At 32.3% G+C, this 22,907-nt stretch overlaps 1 protein-coding gene and 1 long non-coding RNA gene across 6 annotated transcripts in view; one reads left to right on the forward strand and one right to left on the reverse strand.

The window, feature by feature from the left end:
- The first annotated feature begins 1,025 nt into the window (after positions 1–1,025).
- On the forward strand, positions 1,026–22,853 carry LOC143238142 (uncharacterized). Of its 3 annotated transcripts, none has more exons than XR_013020427.1 (5): positions 1,026–2,365; positions 14,047–14,136; positions 17,952–18,043; positions 19,935–20,034; positions 22,715–22,853. It is a non-coding gene; the product is annotated as an uncharacterized LOC143238142 (long non-coding RNA). The 3 variants fall into 3 exon arrangements; XR_013020426.1 differs by having other exon boundaries at positions 22,666–22,796; XR_013020428.1 differs by lacking the exon at positions 1,026–2,365 and adding an exon at positions 2,383–4,553 and having other exon boundaries at positions 22,666–22,796.
- LOC143238141 (uncharacterized) overlaps positions 11,809–22,907 on the reverse strand; it is a 66,929-nt gene continuing 55,830 nt past the window's right edge. For 2 of the 3 annotated variants that reach the window (XM_076478108.1, XM_076478110.1), the window contains 9 exons: positions 22,704–22,852; positions 22,418–22,529; positions 19,508–19,548; positions 17,181–17,992; positions 16,333–16,420; positions 15,160–15,259; positions 14,940–15,063; positions 14,620–14,749; positions 11,809–14,130 (listed from right to left, as the gene is read on the reverse strand). The gene's annotated coding sequence lies outside the window, so the exon portion shown is untranslated. Of the gene's footprint in view, positions 14,131–14,619; positions 14,750–14,939; positions 15,064–15,159; positions 15,260–16,332; positions 16,421–17,180; positions 17,993–19,507; positions 19,549–22,417; positions 22,530–22,703; positions 22,853–22,907 lie in introns of those variants that run through there. The other variant, XM_076478109.1, reaches the window with a different exon arrangement.

Raw genomic sequence — 22,907 nt, forward strand, 5'->3', positions numbered from 1 at the left:
GTATTTCAGTTATAGCAGTATTATGAATTACAGGACCAATTAGGTGCCATTATTCATGTTCATAACATAATTGCTAGTTTTGCTCTGCATACAAATGACGAGATGTTTTAACTTTAGCGTTTCTATTTCTTCTACCACAAGTTTTGTATGGCTATCAAGTAAGAAACACAACTCAAAAATATAACTAAACACTTCTACACTTCCTTCCGTATGTCTAACGCAAAACTCAAAACCGGCTGACTAATACACCTACTGATTTCGTAATGGATTAAAATTATTTTAATAGACTCATTAATTAACAATCTCGCTCATTACTTCACTGACAAACTTATCACCAAAGCTCTTTCTCATGTTTTCATATTGCTACATTATCTCCACTCTAAGTCTTTAGGAATGTTTAGACGTAATATGTACGTCACTTCAAATTCAGACACTCCTAAAAATTCGAGGCATCACACATCATCAATAGTCATGCCACAAACAATACAGAACGTCCAAGATGAAATAATAGAAATATAGAGTACAACATTGGTGTAACAAATAATTTTCATCTTACCTATCTTCCAGAGAAATCCGTTACAAACATTTTAATACAAATTCGCTTATTTTTTGTACTGCTGATCCTTTATTGGTCGGATTTTAAGTGTATAAAGCAGAATATAATTGTCTGTCATGAGACCTCAGATACCAGGCTTTTCAGTTAACCACCTCACCAAATTTTTAATATTATAGGTTCGTTTACTATATTTAATACTCGCATTGAAGGGCTATTATAGGTGAGTCAGTTACAATCAACCTAATCTTACCTTATCTAAGAAGGATATTAGCGATGAATATAACATATCGATTTCAAGCTATTAATCCATGGTTTCTGTCAAAAATAATTTAATGGATAACTAAATTATTCTGTTTTTTTGTCATATGAACTACAGAAAGCGTTATGTGTAGTGCATTATATCCAGTGGTTGTCAGTAATCACGTGATTATGCACAAGGACTGTCACTTGGGTATTAGTCACACCCACATGACCCTAACGATACTTTGCAATCTGTCGAGGGAACTAAAACTCGTCTTAATTGCTTGTATTGATAGTGACAGTTTGTTGACCCGTCATACCCGCTTGTCGTCTATAAATACGAAACTTTTGAAACTTAATCCACGTAAATGTTTTCGCTCCTCCAAGATTTGCATTTGTTTATAATTGTGGCGAGGACTTCGCCTGACACATTTAAAGACAATGAACCTAGGTAACAGGATACTCGTGGCCGAGAGACAGGGGCGTTGATTGGCCGCAGTACAGTTGGGATTTCGGGATATGGCTGGCTGATCCGTTAATGACAGAAGAAAACTTGTTTAAACGGCTTCTAGACTTCATAATGCGAAGAAAGAGCAACGTCAGTGCGACTTTCTATGACAGTTTTAACAGTCTCAAGGAAACAAAACGACGTTCTCCGAAGGCAGTCTGTCGTTATCCTGTGAAATCAGTGTGTTTCTTTTTATACATGTCTGATAGGTTTGGCAAACGTCAAGAATGAGTTCTCTTTGATAATCTCATTATAAAAGCGTCGTTTCTCTATTCTAAAATCCTAATGTTGGCTTTCGTATTTTTCTTACACAGCGTTTTTATTTCTCTGTTACATATCTCTAACATTGAAAATTTATCTTTTCTAGTGTGTTTATCACATGATCCTGTGTTGGTCATCATGTTCATAATCCTTTTCAACATGATGTGTGTTTGTATGTTCATTTCTTGAAATCCATTTTTCGGTCTTTACATTTTTAAACTTCATTTTACACTTTTCGTTATGTGTTTTTAATTTGTCTTTCCTTAGAAGTCATAGATTGTTTGATTTTTGTTCCACTGTTAATTTATGAATTTTTCAAGCTGAAGTGTCCAAGAGTGTTCTAACAGTAACTGTGCCGCGACTGTTGGACAGCGGGTTATGATCAACTCCCACTACTTGGTCAATAAATAGTTGACGGTGGGTTCCATTTGTCTGCTGCATTTCTTCTAGTCTCTCGTGTCAAAATTAGGGATGGTTATGTTTTGATAGCCATTCGTATTTCTCTGTGCAAAACATTTCAAACAAACAAAGAATAAGCTCAGTTAACAAGTGCAAATTTGCTGTTGTGTTATGGTAGATGAAACATCTGTTTTCTTATCATTCAATGACATAGATAATCAGTAGTTCCTCTTGTTTTCCTATAAAACTCTTCCTTAAAATGAGATGTTGTCCTCATCTGTCTTTCTATTAACTAGATGTCAAATCTGTGACAAAAGGGACGATCTTGTTGAAAAAGAATGCGTTAAAGGAGTGACTGGCCGATCAATGCTGAGACGTTCCTATTATTTCATTAGTTAAAAGTAAGTGCGTATATTAAAATAGCTTAGTTTAGTAAAAGTATATGTTGAAGTACTGTTGGTAATTTCTTTACCTCACTAAAAGTTAAGTTAACTTACTTCTGTGAACCAGATGATGGACTGTAAAATAAGTCCATATCTTTTGTTCAGTTTCTTTTTGTAACTATTGCTTGATATGTGAATTTTCCGTGCTGTTATTGCAGGATGAGTTTTTACTTAAAAGCTAATAATTTCCTTAAACCCTTGTAATTTAGTCACCTGCCTAACACTAGTATTATTATTTTAGTAACAAAGCTAGATTAATGGTTAGTTTATATAGTTTAATTGCTTTTTTTATTCAATGGCTAATTAGATAAACCAATAGATTTTGTTGTTTATATACAAAACTGATTTGGACATCTTAAAGCAGTCGAAGTTATATGGTGTCCCAGTTGATGTCAGTGATAAGTTTATATCCATTTCAATTTATAGCAGTAGTGTTCATTTTAGTAACTCAATTGGCAGTTTTGTTGTTATATAAAAATATAGTTTTGCACTGTAATGGAGTGGATGTTACCATTACTTCCGATAATATTATTTTGAAATCTGTAGTAGTGATATTTTGACATTTTCTTTTGTAATCTATCTGAAGTCAATGGCTTTTATGGTTTCATTTACCAGTAATAATACAAAAATATTAACCTTATGCCCCACGTTATCATAAAAATTTCTAATTTTATTAGCCTCTATGCAGCTAATAAAAATAGTTGATACCTTTATCACAATACTTATTCAAAGTGAATATTTAATATTATTCATATAATTATCATATTTGAAGTGGGTGTAGGTGCAGTTAGTAATAAAGTTTATGGATTAATGTATTTCTAAAGCATTTCTATTGTTATTTATATTAATCGAGTATTTGAGTGCTTGTTTTTGTAAAAGGTTTAGTTAAAACAAAGTTTTTAAATATTTTAACCAAAGTTTCGTCTTTGCGGCTTTTTAGGGTTAATATACACAACTAGTTTTTCTAACAGTATTACTTGAAGATTTTTCATATTGTTACATGACCAGCTGTTGGTGTAAGAAGATATAAAGTTTGTGTTTGACTAATAACAGCTAAAGTAGCCTTCAAGTATAAATAATCATGTTGTATTTCATACCTTTAAGTATAAATAACCACGTTGTATTTCATACCAAGATACCTATATCACTCTTTGTTTTTTTCTTTTTGTAAATTGGCATTGCCATGGTGTAAAACTACTTGACTAATGACAAAGTTAGACTGAATTAATATAGTTTTTGTATTGATAATATTAAAAAATAGAATTCAACTATATATGCTGATAAGTTGTGTTGATATAGTTTTTCGTATTGAGATTGAGTTAATATCATTGTTGATATAAAACTATACTATTAACATCAGTTTAGTGTTAATTGATATTCGACGTATTGGCAATTTTTTATAAAACTGAGTTTTATTGTTGTTATCAATGTTAGGTTTATTACATATAGTATTTAGCATTTGTTTGTTTGTACTTAAGCACAAAATTACACAATGGGCCATCTGTGCTCAGCCCACCACGAGTATCGAAACACGGTTTCTCGCGTTACAAGTGCGCAGACTTATTACCGTTATGCCACTGGGGGTCTAGTAGTTAGTACTGTGAGTTTATGGCAAAATGGTTGATATCGTTGTTAGCTATATTAATAACACGATGAGTATTGATGTTATTTGACGATACGATACGACTTGATTATTAAGATGTAATAACATATTTGATATTTTCTCTCGAAAAAATGAAAATTGATTATACTACTTTTTCAGTTACAAAAAGTAAATAAAAGTGTGGCTATTACGTTATATGTGTTTATTGGTTAAAGTAAGACACGGGTCGTTTGGAGCGCATGACAACGAAGGAAAAGTGAGAACAGATGGTCTTATGACGCCGCATTTGGGTTTCTCATTAATCCGGAGAGAAAACACGGGCTACCAGGGGATGCCCAATAAACAACGCTCCCTCCACACTCCTACCCTCATACTTAGCTTTTCGGACCAGCGAACACAAGTTTACTGAAAACTCTTCGACAAGAAACCAGAGTTAGAACTTTCTGAATTCTTTAAAACTGTATCGTATTTGAGGACCAAACTGTAAGGTCGGCGCTGAAGCCTGTCATACATGTCACCTTGAACTTGAATTACGCCATTCTTGTGAGTAACTAATTTTAGTATAATTTGGGGAAATTGGAAATCTCATTTAATCCTTGTAATGAATGGTCTTATAAACTAGATACTGGAGAGCTCCAAAATCAGACAACTAGTGAAGTATTAAGGTAGTCCTAGATACAGTATGTTGGTGCTTTCACTCTGCACCAAGTAGCTTCGGAATGTAAAGTCGATGAATAATCCCGACATACAGTTCAAGTAAATTAAAATAATGTACTAATTTCTCGTCACCCGCTAGTACAGCGGTAAGGGTACTGATTTACAACGCCAAACTCAGGTATTCGACTCCCCTTGGTAGGCTCAGAAGATAACCCGATGTGGCTTTGCTACAAGAAAACAAGCAATTAATTTCTCCTTCAGAAATCGGCGATTTTTTTTAGTTTATTGCTCAAGAAGTGGACGATGCTTTTACTCCATCACTTTATAGTTTCAACCCACACTTGCCACCCTCTCTCAACTTGGCTGTGGTGTGGGACTTACCCACTCCATCACAACCTCCTTGAGTGAGTGAGGCGAGGTTGGACATTCTTCAGAATGCCTCTTCAATCCCCTTGGAATTAAGAACTAGTATGAAAAACTATAAAGAATGATTCCTGCTTATAACAGAATGGATTAGTGGTTAGGGTACGCGACGCGCTATCCGCCGGTCGTGTAATCAAATCCCATCATCAAAAATGCTTGCTCTTTCATTTTTTGAGGCATTTTAATGTTACGATTAATTGCACTATTTGTTGATAAAAGAGCAGCAGACAAACTGTTGTGCCAGTGTGTGCATGTGGGGGGGGGCATTTTTAGAGTTATTATTTTGTTATTGAAGTTTGTTTCAAGTGTATTATACATATTATTTATAGGTATTTCAGCTTCTTTTGTGTTGTTGGATTATTAGTGTCTTTTGTATAAAAGGTTGTGTTTCATTTAATTTTTTTCTGCTCTTCAATATTTTTATTTTGTACTTCATGATTAGAGGGTTTAAATGACTTTTATTGTTATAGTTAAATGAGTTTCGTTTTTATGTACTTATGCACAGCATATTAGACTATCTCCTAATGAAGTAGTGTATCTTCGTTGAAAGGTTTCGTTTCGTACATTTCATTTGTGTGGTTTATTAAACTGTTCCCTTGCAAGTCGTAAAATATCTTCATTAAAAGGTTTTATTTATTTTTTGTGTGTGTTTTATCTTATTCTATTTAAAGTACATGATCTGTTAACCTACTCCTTCTAGAATTTCGGTTTGTTTTGAATTTCGCGCAAAGCTACACGAGGGCTATCTGCGCTGGCCGTTCCTAATTTAGCAGTGTAAAAGTAGAGAGAAGGCAGCTAGTCATCACTACCCACCGCCTACTCTCTTTTCAATGAATAATGGGATTGACCATCACATATAATGCTGGAAGAGCGAGTATTTTTGGTGTGACGGGGATTCAAACCCGTGAACCTCCCGATTACGAGTCGAACGTCCTAACCATTTGGCCATGCCGGGTAGGGGTGACAAGTACAAGAAGAACCCATCTAAAATACATTTTCAGTAGAGGGGAAATTATAATTTCCTATACGGTACTTCTCCCCCTTACTCATAAAATTAGCAAGAATCATACACTGAATAGGAGATGGTATTAGTAAAAGGGGATGACAGAAGTAACTCCAAAAAGCATCCAACGGATACCCCTAGAAACAAGAGAGTCAGATCCAAAGATCTGATGAAGTGAATTGCACCATTAATGAGACTGGTATAGTCTTTGCCCAACGCGAAATGTGCAGTAGATAAGGGTGGGAAAAGAGAGAAGCACCTCCAAATGGGAGAGAACTGTGTCGGGATAATAGTCCCAATAATGAAATGTGTAGGTAACTCCATCCCACAAAGTATAAAAGTGGGTAAATCAGAAGATGTGCCCCCACGTGAAGAGTGCCTAAAGCGTATTGGACTGTACCCAGTAAATCCGCTACATAAAAAAAAAAAAACAATGCCGCCAGGAATCCTACATTCACTCTGGTAGTTGAATGAGGATCATACTGTCTTCTCCTCAAGTTTAATAGATCAGAGGTAGTCTAGAATCACTCCGATTCCTGAGCATGTGATATCCTTGATTCATCCATCCAGGGGCCTGATATATGGTATTTATAGTGTCTATTTATATTTTATAAACTTCCCCAACACCAAAATTTACTAAGCAATAACATCTTGGGCATAAGATATAATTGAGGGATAACAAAAAGGACAGAATCAGAACAATCCACCTTACCTCCAACTGTAACCCCCAATACAGGAGTACGACTGAGGGAGATATAGACAACCATAAACATCCGTGAGGGCTTTTGTCGGTTGGTTATACTCCGTGGTGACGAGAAAACCCACTTGTTTAAATATATAAGGTTGGCTATACTGAAAATCCAAAACCCAGCCACGAGGTACAGACATATGTGGGAGGAGGATGTAAGATGAGAGCTTCCAATCAAAAGGTGTAAACTGAAACTTGATGTCTCAGTCCCTTGTGATTGTATAATGTATATTGGAGGCTACCACGTCATCTACACCACATCCATTCAGGATGGTACCAATAAACTTTGATAAATACAGTGGCGTAGCTAGGGTTTTCAGCGCCCGGGGACAGTCAGTTTTCGCGCTCCCTCGTGACAAAATGTAAGCCATAAGGGAATCCGTCATGCTTTTCCAAAAATTTATGAGTTTTAGAACATGAAAACCTGCATTTCGTGGCATATTTTTAGGGTATGAAGGAGATGAGAAAAGTGAAATAATTGACGCAACAATGGTACTTTGAAGATATAATTGAATAACAGAGAAGGACAGAATCAGAAACAAAAATTAATGCAGAATTATTTTATAGTAAAATAATAGTCAAATATAACATTGCAAAAACTTAAAACATTACTTTGGATATAGTAACCTGGAAAGTTAACATAAAGTAAAATAAATAGTTTGATATAATGCTTTGGATGTAATTATGTAACTTCAAAGAGAAACTCTTCTTGCCTTTGCTGCTGCAAATTTATCGATTAGTTCCTCAAAATGTATGCTGTCAGTAACCTCTCTCTCCACACTCAGCAAAGCCAAGGCTGACAATCTTTCCTGTCCCATGGATGATCTCAGGTAAGACAGGATAAGTTTTAAGTTACTAAAAGGCCTTTCACAACTGGCAATAGATGTTGAAACAGTCAGTATGATCTGCAGACCAACTCTCAGATTAGGAAACACATCATCCCCATACTGCACAATGAAGCAAAGCAGATCCTCTGGTGTCGAAAGCTTAACATCAGCCCTTGTCTTCAGTAGCATTTGGCAGTCCATTATTTCACTGAACATCTCCAAGCCATCCAAGTCTGCATCATAAGAGTTTCCCATAAAAATGCATCTCTGTTTCAAGCTATTCTCATTAGTTGTGGATATCAGTTCCTTTATGTCTAAAAGAAAGCAAAAACCAGAGTCCAGTTTCTTCAAGCTGATGAATTTGTCTCCCATTTCTGTGTGCATTTTGTCAATCATACTTTTCATCAGTTGTAGCATTTCATTTTCTGCTGTGAGTCCTACATCCTCTGCTGTTTCTCCGGGCATTTTTTCTTCTTCCTTTGCCTTCTTTCAATTTGGACATCACAAGAACTGCACAGTTCCTTTGCTTCTTTAAGAGAATTCTTGCATATGACATCACTTTTTTCTCGGAAATTTCCCTGTAAAGCTTGAATATCTTTAGCAGCATTATGGAAATTCATGGTGTGGTCCTCAAACCTTTTCTGAACCCAGTCAATCTTGGCAGAACCAAAAAAGAACCAAAAACTCAAATGTTAGAATCCAATGTAACAACTGAACTATATCACTTCTCGTATCTGAATTTTCTTCCTGATCATCCTCAATATTTTCCAGTAGTTCTACCAATTGTTCTAGTTGATCATGCATCAGTTTAACAGCATATACTCTGGCACTCCAATGAGTTTCTGACTCTGACTTCACCGATACACCAAGAGCAGTTTTCAGTCTCTCCCATCAAAGAGTTGACCGCGAAAAATAAACGTAGATAGTTTGCACAGTACTGAAAAATGTCACGCCTGCAACCTCATTACTAACAGCATGAACCCCAACTAAATTAAGTATGTGGTTATCACAGTTAACAAATGTAGTCTTTGAGTTGAGTGCAGCAAGTCTTTGTTGCACCCCTGATTTGTGGCCAGACATTAGAGATGCATTGTCGTAACACTGTGATCGACAGTCTTTGAAAGGTAATTTATCCTTCTCCAGTTGTTGCAATATTATGTCTGCAACACTTGCTGCATCTTTTTTATGGGCTTGAATGAATCCTAAGAAAGACTCCTTCACAAGTACAGTTTTTTCCTCGAAGTTTATATCTGCATATCTAATGGTCTCCGACATTTGTTCTTGGTGATCAGCATCAGGAGTTAAATCAAACATTATTCCATAGTATTGGCTCTCTGGATGTCACACGCAAGCTTTTCTATAACTGTAGATGCTGAAAGCTGGATGAACTCATTCTGTATTTCTGGTGAAAGGTACGTCATTGATCCTGAATTTTGCTGCACATACAAAAGGTGGCCCTTCATGACCGGATCGAACTCTGTAATTAGCTTCAGAAGTTCTATAAAATTTCCAGCATTTCTGTGACTCTCCCCTTTTTCAGTTTCAGTGGTGCTTTCTCTGTGGCTTCTTAGGGCGAAATTTTGTTCAGCTAAATATTTTTATGCAGCATAACTCCCTCTTAAGAACTTGTCGCCATTTTTCCTTCTCTTTAGCAATTTGATTTTGAAGCTGTGCATCTATTAAACCTCTTTTTTTTTTTTTATCAGCTTCCTTTCCATTTCCTTCCATGTTGTGAAAGAATCTGATGCCTTTGGGAATTCTCATGTGCAGTGATTTTTTCTGGTTTTTTCCAACTATTTAAACCATTTTTTAGTTTTCAAAGAACAGTTAGTGACTGCATCTTTCGGTGGGAAAAGCAGATGGGAAAATAGATTAAATCTATTTGAAACCAAATCCCCATTACATTTATCCTTAATAGCGAAGTCGTTATGAGTATTTTTGAAATGATATGACCGATACATGAACATTGCAACGAATAAACGAATTATAGATTTAGTAGCAATAATTTTCACCTTGGGCACATAACGGTGCAACCAAAAATCTTATCATAAAATCTGATAAAGGCCTTGCTTGAGCAATTTTGGTCTCCTCTAAATCATTCTTGTCACAAAAGTAGCTACGCACCTGAGATGCACCTATCCACGAATTTCTCATAAAAATTATTCCAAACGAGCGCCACTCATCCACCACCTCGGATGCGACCTGGTCTCTTGATAAGTCAGATTCCAAATCAGCCGTTGGTTCGGTTGCGCGCTCACCCGTTTCAATTTTAAGATCAATTCCGAAAAGGCGCGAAAGGTTTGGACTCATATCTGCTATTCACAATCTAGTCCAGTGTTAGATTTTCTTGGCTTTGCTTAGATACTTCAGTCAGATTTCCTCGGCTTCGTTTCCAGCTTTACCAGACTTGCGTGGGTCTGGTAAAGTCATTTAAACTCCAAATTCAATTATGTGTTATAGCCGTTCGGTTACTCCCGAAGGACAGGGTGCTGAGGCCATGGTGGCATTCCGAAAACTGGATCAAGTAATAGACAATTTACCGACTTTGTTCGGTGAAGAATCCGAGTAATGTGCGTTCTGATTACTGATTTACAGCATATGTTGTTACATTTCACAACGTTCACATAATGTTACATGACAACGTTGATTATTCGCTATGAAGTGACTGCATTTTGACGTTTTCATAACGTTTAGACAACTTAATAGAAAAATGTGACCAATTACGGCGTTGTGGCAACACATGACGTTGCAACTCCCATATATGGGACACTGGGCATTAATTGATTAAGAGGGGAAAACATTTCATTCTGAAATTCATTCCTAATTATGTAACATCAATTTGTTGCCCCCCCATCCCCACCCCCAATGCTGCGCCCCGGGACAGATGCACCCCCTAGCTACGACACTGGATAAATACTCTGCCGGGTTGCCCGCACCTGAGGCCTGTGACACAGCGCTAGTCGTAGGCGTGACTTCTGAAGTGGTAACGTTAACTTCAGAATTCGTAAGTAAGGAGGCAACCAAAAATCGAAAGTATAAATAACAACAACAAATTGGGTTTAAATTAAAGTGAAGAAACATGGAAATACTAGAAATGAAAATTTTTTCACGTAGGTATTAAAGAAAACGTGAAAATTGAAAGAAACAATAAAAATGTCCTAGAACAAGCGCTGCCACACGAGAAGTAACAGTCTCGTAGAGACATAAAGCGGAAGTCACATGTGTTACATTCCTATTGGTGGAAAAGTGATGCATAATAATTTTCATGAGATACGTTGGAATCATTGAGCATACGTAAAGAAAAATTCGCATACAAAGGGCAGTAGTGAACCATATCGCAATTTTACATTTTATATAAAACGAAATACCCTAATAACTTTAGCAGTATTAGTAATTGGAAAGTCAACACAAAGATGAAAATGCTTATATTACACACTAAAAAAGAGAAGGGATAGTGACATTACTCCTATGTAAGTGTTCTCGCACAAACTTCTCATGTGCGTTTATATTCGTATCAGTATTTGAAAAAATAAAAATCTTAATCTTCAATTTTGAGCCTTTGATGTCACTAACAAAAAAACAAAATTATTATGAAATTATTCCATCCATGCTTAATATACAAATTCCTACTTAAAAAATAATATTTCAGAACAACGTCAAGAAAAGTCATATATAAAGTTTTATACGTATATATACAAGTAATGAAACATTTTTGGTTTTGGTTTGAATTTCGTGCAAAACTAGCCGTCCCTAATTTTGCAGTGTAAGACTAGAGGGAAGGCAGAGAGTCATCACTACCCACCGCCAATTCTTGGGCTGCTCTTTTACCAACGAATAGTGGGATTTATCATAATTTCATAAAGCCCCCACGGCTGAAAGGGCTATGCCAGGCCGTTATGAAACAAAACTGTCTAACGAAGAAAAATATTGTTAAATGCCAAAGTGACTATTATATTCCATTCTTCTCGTTTGTTTCCTTTATGAAAGAATATAGCCCAGTTTTGTTAAAATGTTCATAAAGTACTTTGTACAACCTTATATATGCTCTACGCTTATAGAAAACGAAAATTTTAATTTGGTCATACAGTATCAAAGTTTACTTTATATGTTGTGTATTTTATACAGAAATTTAAGATACTGTTGGAAAACATGAATAAAACTTTATTCAAACACAATGAAAATATAACTCAAAATAGCACAAGTTTTAATCATACACTATAATTAAAATGGAAAAAAAAATATTTTATTGTATTTTCTTTTATTATTGACTAAAGAAGTATGGTCAATTTTTAATTTCAAAATGGTATAAAAACACAAATCAATGCAATATGTTTTACCCAGTAGTATAGTTAGTTAAAAAATAAACTTAAAATTATTGTTGCAATAGCAAGAATAAAAAAGGAGAGGAATATTTAAAGATTTACTGATTTAGGGATAACATTAACATGTGTTAATATAAAAGAAAGTTAGACACACAACAATAACTGATATTGAAAGCTTATATAATTTACATATTAGAATACATATTTTAAAGCCTGGCCATTGCATATTTGGAAATTGTTTTTCTCTCTTACACTTCTAGTTGCAAAATCTCTATTACACTGCTATAAAATAAGTGTTGGATACTAGTTTATAAATATATCAGAGCACAAAATAATGCCAACAGAGGCTGACCTGAGACAACAAGATGTACTACTGACTTTTCAGTCATGCTTATTCCTTACATCATACACCTGTAACATAGTATATCATAGTTAACTAATTTATTTATCTTTTAAAGTTGTAGAATACACTCTATAAAAGACCACACATAATGTGTAAATCAAAAGTTTATACTAATGAATATTTAAAGTAAAGTAAATTACTACACTTTAGGCTTTAATTACTTTGTTGGATAAAACATTTACCACTGACCTAGTTGCACTAATAATAATTAGTTCTTTAAAGGATCATTGTCAGATATCTGTAAGCATTTTGAACATATTAGGTCCTTTTAAAAGCTATCTAACTGTAGTAATTTTGAATGTATTTTAACTGAAATTCAAATTAACAACATGATTTTAAAGAAAACTGAAAATCCTGATAAGGTTATGGTATTTATCATTATTCGTTAAAATCCAAAAAGTTTCAAACTTTTAACATCAATGTTTAATGTTATGGACCCATTCACAAAATATAACATATTAACTTTTAGAATATATAATATTATATATTTTTTTGTCTTAGGTAGAAGAAAAATACCTCAGATACAAGAGCTCAGATACAAAAGCATTTAACTGTAGTTTGTAACTAAATGAGAAATGATAATAATACCGTACAAAACCAGACAGTAAAGAAAATGCAACAGGTGAAATAGGGCAGATTCAAGCTTTTTCAAACTATGCAGCATAAAATATTTGATTTTTTAAATAAAATATAGCACATTTTGTTTTTTAATATTACAAATATCCCCTCAATGTGACATTTCATTATCATTAAAACTAGAATTTTAAATTTGATAAGTCAAATAACATCTGATATTATCACAATTAGATTTTCCTAGTTTAAAATAATAAAAACAAAGTCTATAAAAATATAACAGAATTCTAACAAGTCATCAGTTTACAGTAAGTTGTTGATGCTATTATTGCAAAAGTAATATGAAAAATATATGTACACAATATCCCTAATTAAAATAGTAATATTAACATGTACTGTTAACCCAGTTTCATTTTCACTTTTTGAATTTTAATACTCAACTAACATTACCACATTTTTAGTCATATTACAAATATTTTATGTCATAGTTTAAGTTCACACAAGTATGTTAAATGCTATAAAGATCTTTTAGTAGCTACCATATAGATTCATTATATGCAAACATTATCCTATTTTGAATATTTCAACAGATTTACACATCGTTTGATAACACATTTGAAGCTGTTCTAGCAAAGGTTCTTGTGAAGATCATTATGTTAAACAAACAAAAATACATGAGTGAAATGGCTTTTTAGTTGAGCACAATAATATGACTAGAAGGGTCTTAACATTTTATATTTCATCTGCTTTTACGTGATAAATAAATGCTGATAAACATGTATTCAAATTGAAGAACTAATAAACAATTTAATGAAAGTATGTGTCACTAGCTGAAAAATTCTAAATTTGTACTCCAGTTTGTCTTTAAGTAATTCCAATATATATCCACTAAAAACGAATTCAGTTATCTTCTAACTCTGTCAACATTTTATATACATATATTTATATTTTTTTGATGAAGAGCAAGAAATTTAAAACAGTGTTTTATAAATAAAACACTTAAATTGTGCAAACCTTGATAAAAGGTTTTGATGTCACTATATGTAATGAATTATACTTCATTTTCTTTTCTAATAACAGCTCTTGTGGCTTCACCTGGAACTTTAGAGGGATCTGACAAGATGTTGGTAGACACACTGAGCTGGCATAAGGAACTCAGGACACCTAGTGGTAATAAACTTTAACATTAATTCATCATTAAATTGAGTGTGCTTCTGAGATGAACTATGAATACAATCAAATTTAGCAATTTACCCTCAGCTAGAATGAAAATTGTTAACTATTCAACAAACAAATTCAATAAAAAACTAGCATGTAAAGTTTTAAACTACAACAGTTTTACTAATTCATCACTTTAACAGTACTAATACAAAAACAAGAAATTATTCCATGGAATATTAATTCAACATTTTTGTAAGGCTAGAAAACAAAGCTTTACAGTAATTTATCAATCATTTCTTTATTGGAGACACAAACACTACCAATTATTTCAAAATTTACATGGGCCCATTGCGTAAAACACATTAAGTTAAACAGTGAATCCCTGAATTCACAGTTCTAGCATATTAACCAAAATTATTATTGGATTGTTCTTATGAATACCATACAACTACAAAAAGGATAATTACACAAAGTACATAAAATATCACATACTCGGTCTTAAAGCAGAAAGAGAACAGTGTTGTTCTAACCAAACCAAAACAGTTTGACAGAATTCATCCACACTGGCAGTAGAAACCATACTGTTGTAAGTTTCAAGGAGACGTTCCATTATTAAACTAAACTATAAGCTGGTTAAGGTTACTTTCTGCATTAGAAGAAAGAAATTAAAAAAAGAATATCAAACAATATAAATTTTGTTTAACACCACATAGTACAATATACTATTGACTAGATGACCTGAAATACCCAAGAGCAAATCCAATAACGCAATAATTCCAAGATTAATATAAAAAAAAAAAGAAAAAGGATACAATCCAAAACTTCCAGTTTTGAAGTGTACGTTGCCGAACATATTCTTGAAAGAATCCTTTCAATTTGTTTCTTTGAGAGCAGGTTACTGGAGCTCCAGTGTCTGGCAACTGTCTCTGGAATAAACTGAATAAGGAAAACCATTTACATTCAGAAATACAACAGAGCACTAACTTGTAATATTAGAATAACTAATATTGTTGGTTTAAGCAATGTTATTACCTTATGTCGGAATTTAAGCTTTTGATTTCTTTCTGAAGAACATTGATCTCTTTCTGTTGTTTTTGCTTTTGAAATTTTAAAAATCTGATGTAATCAGCACCTATAAAAAAAAAATAAAATTGGTAAAAACCAAAAATGATAAGTCAACTGAAGGGGAAGCTTTCAGTAAGAAATTAAAATTTAATAAACAGAGAATCAAAAAGGAATCTTTGGTTACTAAAGACAACTTTTTAGATTATCACAACACCAAAGGCTAGTAGTTACTTACAAAAACAATAATATAGAATCTGGTTGATTCTGTAAAGTATAGGTTTGTTCTAAATAATAGGGCTGTAATCCTAAAGCTAATATTGGTTACTATCAAGTGTCACTTTCTTATTTGCAGTTTGTTGGTGTGTACTGACGAAAAAGTCATGATACCTAATAAAACACCTTAGGTGTGAAAAAAAAAGTGTGGCAAAAAAAGATCGAGCACACCACTTAAAGGAATGAAATCAAAATTGCTGCATTCATTTATTAGTTAGATAGGCCATGTACTTTGTTTTACCCACAATAATGTCTCATGTTGAACAAAAAATGCAGCCTTGATATTTATTGTAAGAATATTTGCTGTAAAAAGTTTTGTTAGTGCTATAAGAGTAGCTGCAAGTTTTGATTTCATTCCTACAAGTTGCACACTCAATCCATTTTTGTTGCACCTTTTTTTACACTGCAGGTGTTTTGGATTAGATTAGTGTTAGTAAAAAAGACCAAGAAAGAAATCTAGCTAAAAAAACCCATCAAAAGCTCTAAGTAAAATATACTATAATGATGAAAACGTCCCTAAGTTTTAATTTTTTATTAACATATTAAAGTTAAATATACAATAAATCCTCAAGGGTGACACTTATATTTTTTAAAACATATCGCAAAATATATCTTGTTTCAACAATAAAATACTTATGTTGAAGTACTGTATTTTATATGCAAATGAAAACCCATGCACTAAAAGTATGAAATTTTTATCTTATAAACACACAAAGATTAATATAAGAGTAGTTCTGCAAATATAGTAGAATTAGCCCTTACCTATAAATTTAGCATCAAAAAAAATTTTAAATTGCAATTTTTTAAAGAAAACAATAGCTGAAACTAACACTATTAGAAAATTTTCATAAAATTACTTTCCATTACCCTTCTGTAGCATGGTAGCCTTACTAAACTTGATTTGGGAATGATGATTAAGAGATGGAATGAGTTCATGAAGGGTATCAAAACCATACTGAAAAAAATCAATATTTCTATAAACCTGATGATTTAAAATTGATATATTTGAATTTTTCTTTTAGAATAATATAAAATTACCATAGAATAGATACATGACTTCAATTTTAAAATATTTAGAGTGAAGAAAAAAAGATTTATGTAAAGAGGGAAAATCAAAACTTTAAGAACTACATATTTTAAATTAATCTCTAAATCAATATGATCTATTTGAGTTGGTGAATAATAAAAAAAACAATGCAGGATTTCTCCATTTAAAAACTCAGTAAAGAGAGCTTTGGGTTGACTGCAGTAATTATCACCTGGCTAGTAGTATTACTTAAACTTTCAAATTTTCCTTTTAAAATATGGAATTGACATAAAATTTGGACTATAATCAGCACTATATATTTTCTCAACCCAAACGAGCCATTTTTGCATATATATTTTTCTACAAGTGGGTTTGTTCGACATCACTGATTATAATCAACACTGTTATTCCTGAAAATTGTTACTTTAACACAGTAAATAAATTATTGTATTAAAAGCTCTAAGAGCAGGAAGTCCTGTGTTATTCTTTTTATTTTGTTTTTTATATGAAAAAGTAATAGAAATAGATGTGAACAGTCATTAAATTTTTGCTAATTTTATATTTTTCATTCTCTCCTAGAAATAATATGCTACATCTTTCACTAAAAGTGATAATGTTTCTTGAAATTTCCTAAGTCAAATCCAGTACATGATTTGAACTTTTCTGCATACGTAAATAGGTTGCTTACCTTGATATCATATCTCCTTTTTTGTTCTGCATTAATATGGTTAACTTGTCTGTGTTCTCTAGATTTGACTCTGTGGCCCATTAAGTTGGTCCTTGTTTGTAATGACTTGAAACAGAAAAGAGATGAAGCATTATGTTTCATACAGATTTTTTTGCACTGAATATTATGATTCTCTCCCCCTTATCTTTATTAAGCTTAAGAACATGAGAAAGGCTATTTGAACACTGATCTGTACTACATTCTGGGCACACTAATATCCAGGTTAAAGATTATGTCTTGTATATTTCTGCACCAGTCATTAATGTAATGTTTTTGTACTTTTAAGTTTCATAAATAAAACCAGCTTTGAATGGGCAAACATATTCCCTCACAGGATAAGAAGTTTAATGTAGTTTTCAATATTAACTAACTTCTAATTTATTCTGCTCACTTATAAATCACCATCTGCTCAGGGACTCATTCCTTTACTATATGTATTTTCACAAAATTAAGCAAGCCTTAAGTAAACATTACAAGGTGGTTGCATACAAAATACAAGATTTTTTAATAAAGAATATTTTTATTAATATTTGACTATGAATTTCTAAAGTCTTTACTAAGTCAGTCCAAATGAAAGGTGATTTTCACTCTAATAATTAAATAATTCTTTTTATCTTATAGTTGAAAAGTATGAAAAAACATGAACATTAGCTTTTAACTTTGTACCAACTGCAGTGTTGATTAGAAAGTTCCAATTTACTTATCTTAACAGCTTGAACTTTTCCTTTTCAGACCTGCTTCATTTTTAGTCTTATTGCTGCTCTTTATACCTACTGGAGCAGTGATATTTATGTCAAAATCAGAAGCTAACTTGACTGTGAGAGGTAATGTTATAAACAAGTTCTGCTTGTGAAGTTTAGTTTTACTTTATTGAAATTTTATTAGGCTAAGATAGGAAGTTTCTAAATTTTATATATTAGGTACTTTTGTTAAAAAATATTTAATAATGAATAAAATGTACCTATAGAAATGTGGTTTTGTAGTAATTACTGGGTACTTAAGTTTGTATGCATTCAAGCAAAAATTGGAAGACATTCTTCCATAAAGCTTGTCGACTCTCACAAGTTTGGATGTATGAAAAATATTCATGTATTTAAGTATGCATTTTAAGATATTAAAAAAAACCAAAAAACTAATAAATCACTCAACCAGGATGTCTAAAGAGTACTATAATTTATTTGGTTTTAAAGTAAGCTATAAATATGTTAAACAACTCCTTTGTCATTCACAGCAGAAAAATATGATCACTGCAAACCAAACAATTCTGGTAACCAAAGATATACAGAATGAAAACTAAACAATAACTTGCAAGATTTATGAAAAGCAAAATATGTTTTTATATTGTTTATAAGCATGCCCATCAGCCTTATAAATTTGATTAGCAAACAATATCAAAAGTCAGATAGCAAGAGAGAGAGAGAGAAAGGCCTTCTTTGGTGGTTTGAAAACTAATTCTCTCTCTCTGCAAATTAAGAAGGTAAAAAACAGTGTTTGTTCTATGTGATTTTCAGTGGTTGTAAAAGGCAGCAACTAATTTTTGATGCCAGAAACTTCTGAGAAAGGTACATTAGAACTCAGATGTATCATGTGACATGAAAAGTTAACACTGATAATTTTTTGAACTTTTTTAAATTAAGAAGTTAAAACTTGTATACATCTGAATTATAAACTTCACTTTCTTGTCAACTTGAGTGACATATGTTGATAATAAAGTTGTTTAATTAAAGTTTGAATGTAACACTAAAAGCTCATGATGTGATGTGTGCACAAGAGCCAGGCCCAGATGCAAAGCATTTAACAAAATTTTTTTTTGTACCTAATCAGTATTAATATCAAAATAAACAACATTTACTAGAAAATTCAGTAAGCATCAATAAAATTATACCAGATTTTGAAATAGGCTTTAAAGTACTATTGAAAATTAAATTTTAATCATGTTTTAAAGCAAGAACAGGTTTTCCATCACTTAACAAAAACAATGCATTATGTGTGATTTTCTCAATAAAATTTACTTTTAATGTTTTTAATTTACAACATATTACATAATTTGTCATGACTACCTGTTAAAAGAAATGCAATTGAAATTTCACTGTCATATTCATTTGTGAATGCTGAAAGAAAATAGAGGCTGACAAAAATTTTTTTTATTTTCATCACCCAACTATAGGAGTAAAAAAAGATCATATAATCTAATTCTTTGATAATTCATGGCTTTTTAAAAAAGTCACAAGTTGTTTTATGGATAAAAATTATTTTCAAGTAAGCAATAATCAAAAGGTATAGCTTACATTCACATTTGACGAAAGCTTTTTGGCAGAGTTTTTTGAACCTAAAAACAACAACAAAGAAATTGGAAAAAAAATCATTAAAAGTAATCTGAAACTGAAAGCATAAAATAGACATTTGTGTAGAACATGATAAAAGACAGATTTGTATAATTGCACATATGTAGTATGAATACAACTATTCCAGCTGTGAGAATAGAAATTCTATTCTTATACACAAGACAGTGTAAATGCTTTTGATATAATCAAGTCAGTAAAGGTTCTACAGTTATAGCTAGGAATGTAATTTCTACATCACAATAATGCAGGCATCACTTTTGAAACAAAGACAAATGCCTCATTGGAAGTAGCACATATTAATTTACATATACTGCAAAGCCAATTTACATGTAAGAAAAGAAAATATACATCAGTTTTCTTGATCTATTAGTGTCTGTGAAGAAAAAGAACTATTGGGGGGCCTTTTCTGGGCTCAAGAAAACCCTTATGATCCTATTAATGGAATTTTACTCCACAAAGTCGAACTGCTGGTAAGTTTTAAGAATTAAAAGTGTGTATAATAATAGTATTCCAATCACACTATGTCCAACAGAACCATTGACAACAACACAGTTCACTCAATCTAGATATCATCAAGACAACAAGAACAGTAGTAATCACAGCACTATTTTTATAATTCATTTATTACAACAGTATTTGTTATGATGTGAATGTCTTTAACAAGATGAAAAACCATTTAAATGAATTTAAATGATTTTAATGAATTATACTTGTCACACAATATTAGTATTAGACCTGTTATACTTTTTAAAACTACACTCTTTATAACAACCCATAAAGATTTTCAAGAATTAGAAGAGCATATTATAACAGTATTCCAATCACATTCTTTTTGTCTTATTCACAGTAAAGAAATATAATAATGTATTGCTCTTATGCTTAAAGAAGGTTACTGTATTGTTCTATGTTATGTATAAATGAAAATATACGTTAACACTCCTACGAAAAGACGTTTCTAGTCCTGATTTCTCCAAGCCCGTTCCCCTGGCTGTGGTTTCGCTAGATAGTAGATAGGGACAGTGGGAATCTTGTTAATCCATTCATTAATGGATTTAAATGGCAATTTCATTTAAATACAAAATTATTAGCCTAATATTAATAACCTTTCAAGTTGCTCTGGGGCCTATTAGGCCCTACGTTTCATAGGAGTGTTAAAAAAATTTAAGCATCAGTGTGGTAATCTAATGTTTTATACTCAGCTCAAAATTGAACTCAAGACCTCTTGCAGCAAGTGTTCCATTGACTGAGATAGAGTTAACCTATTAGTGCTTGCTAGTAAAACAATTCTTAAAAATTCAAACTACTACATTCTTCCCCTTTCACAAATGAGGCTCATTCATGGCCTTAATTTCAGGGCCATAGGATAAACACTAGATGGGTGTTAATCTTTCTTTTACTTATTTAATTATTTCCATATACATATGTTTGATATCAGTTTGAACCTGAGATCTGTAACATTCCAGGTGATGGATCTAATTACTGAGTTATAGGGTAACCTTCTAACTACTGCTAGACAAGTTCAAATTATCCCATTTTTCCAATACAACTAATAAGGTTATACTTTGGATGGAATTTCTTTTTCATGGTGGTAATTTCAAATATATTTTTACCTTACCTGTGATTTGAACCCGAGAATTTCTCAAACTAGTCTCTAACTGACTAAGCTAAAAAATTAATCCACTAATACTTGCTAGTAAGGCACTTCTTAACTTAAACTACTATACGAGCAATGCATATAAAACATTTGAATATAATATATGGGAAAATAGTAACTGAATAAGGAAGAAACACAAATAACGAAGTTCTGCCTACTTCCACATACAAAGGATTGAATAAATTATTTTAAACAATATTAGAAATTTAGTATGACATTATTTTATGCATTGTCACATCTGATCATACTATATCTGATGAGTGTACATCTTGAAAATAGCCATGCAATGCACTTTCTATTGCAAAAGACTGTTCTAAGACAATCATATTCAGTAACTTGTCTGGTTTAATTTCTTTCTCTAACTGCCTGAGGTTTGCAGTATCCGAATGGACACGTCTTGGAAGCAACTTATGTATCAGCAGCTTTCCCATGCAGAAATTCTTTTTAAATATTTTGTGTATTGATCTTTGTATTTATAGATTCTTATCAGTAGAAGCATGCCCATTACTATAGCTGGGGTACCAACTTGTGGATCTCTTTTAGTGTGGTCCTGGTGCCCCAGTTTATTCTTGTTCCTTTGTTTTGAAGTTAACATCATTTTGTTTTCCAACATCATAAAGTACAAGAGACATCTACACCTTTAATAAGAAAATATTTTTTCAGTGGCTACCTTTGAATGACAAACAAGGTCAAAATGTTGTCCTGATTCATGCCATTGCACCAAAGCTTTATATCAACTGTATTTGTCATGCAACTTGTTGATTAGTATATTAGAAAATTTTTAATATAGGGTGTTTAGAAAGTCATTGTGCACTTATATATTTAGTAACAGACATGTTTTAATATAGAATACAGGAGGTAAATATGAATGACAATTATAAACAATGTTGAAAGTGACCTCCGTTGGCATCAATACAGGCCTAGATCCTTCTTATTTTGTTTCTAAACACCGCTATCAGTTGCTGACGTAAAATAGACTGAATAAAATATGATTACAAAACTGCACAGTGACTTTCCGGAACACCCTGGACATTCAAATCTATATCATAATACAACAAAACGTTACAAAACAAACAAACAAACAATATTATTACCATAACATAGCTTAAAAACTTTTAAAAACTTTATATCATGCAGTAAAATCTGGTACATTTTTAAATGTAGAAAAGAGTTTTTATTAAAGACTACTCCTAACTTACTGTTTATACAAATAGAAGACGGTGGAAGCTTGCTTGTAGATGGTTGACCAATTAAAGCTTGACTAGCTGCTCCCACTAATAAGTTACGTTGAAAATCATTGAGATCTGTTGCCTGAAAAGTATCATAATTTAGCACTTTATCACATCAAATAAACATAAGAAATTCAGTAGAAAAATGTGCTATTACTTAATTAATTATGTTTTTACATAAAATGTACTTTTTTTATTTCTCATCACTACAAATGCAGATACCAATTTAAAAGATACTTAGTGTTTTTGGTTTTACCTTGGTGAAAGCAACTGAGGGCAGAGAAAACGTTTTTGAACTAAGAGCAGTTGAAGATGGCCCTGATGAAAGCAGCATAATATGTGGTTTTGTACTTCCATTTGTCAAGTGCTTTGCTTCTGATTGAGTATTGGACAATTTTTTAGTATCTGAAAACAAAACTGAGATAATAATATAATACTAAAAAATTAACATTATTGGCTA

Source organism: Tachypleus tridentatus, chromosome 13 (genome assembly GCF_004210375.1).
Source record: "Tachypleus tridentatus isolate NWPU-2018 chromosome 13, ASM421037v1, whole genome shotgun sequence".
NCBI classification, from domain to species: Eukaryota; Metazoa; Arthropoda; class Merostomata; order Xiphosura; family Limulidae; genus Tachypleus; species Tachypleus tridentatus.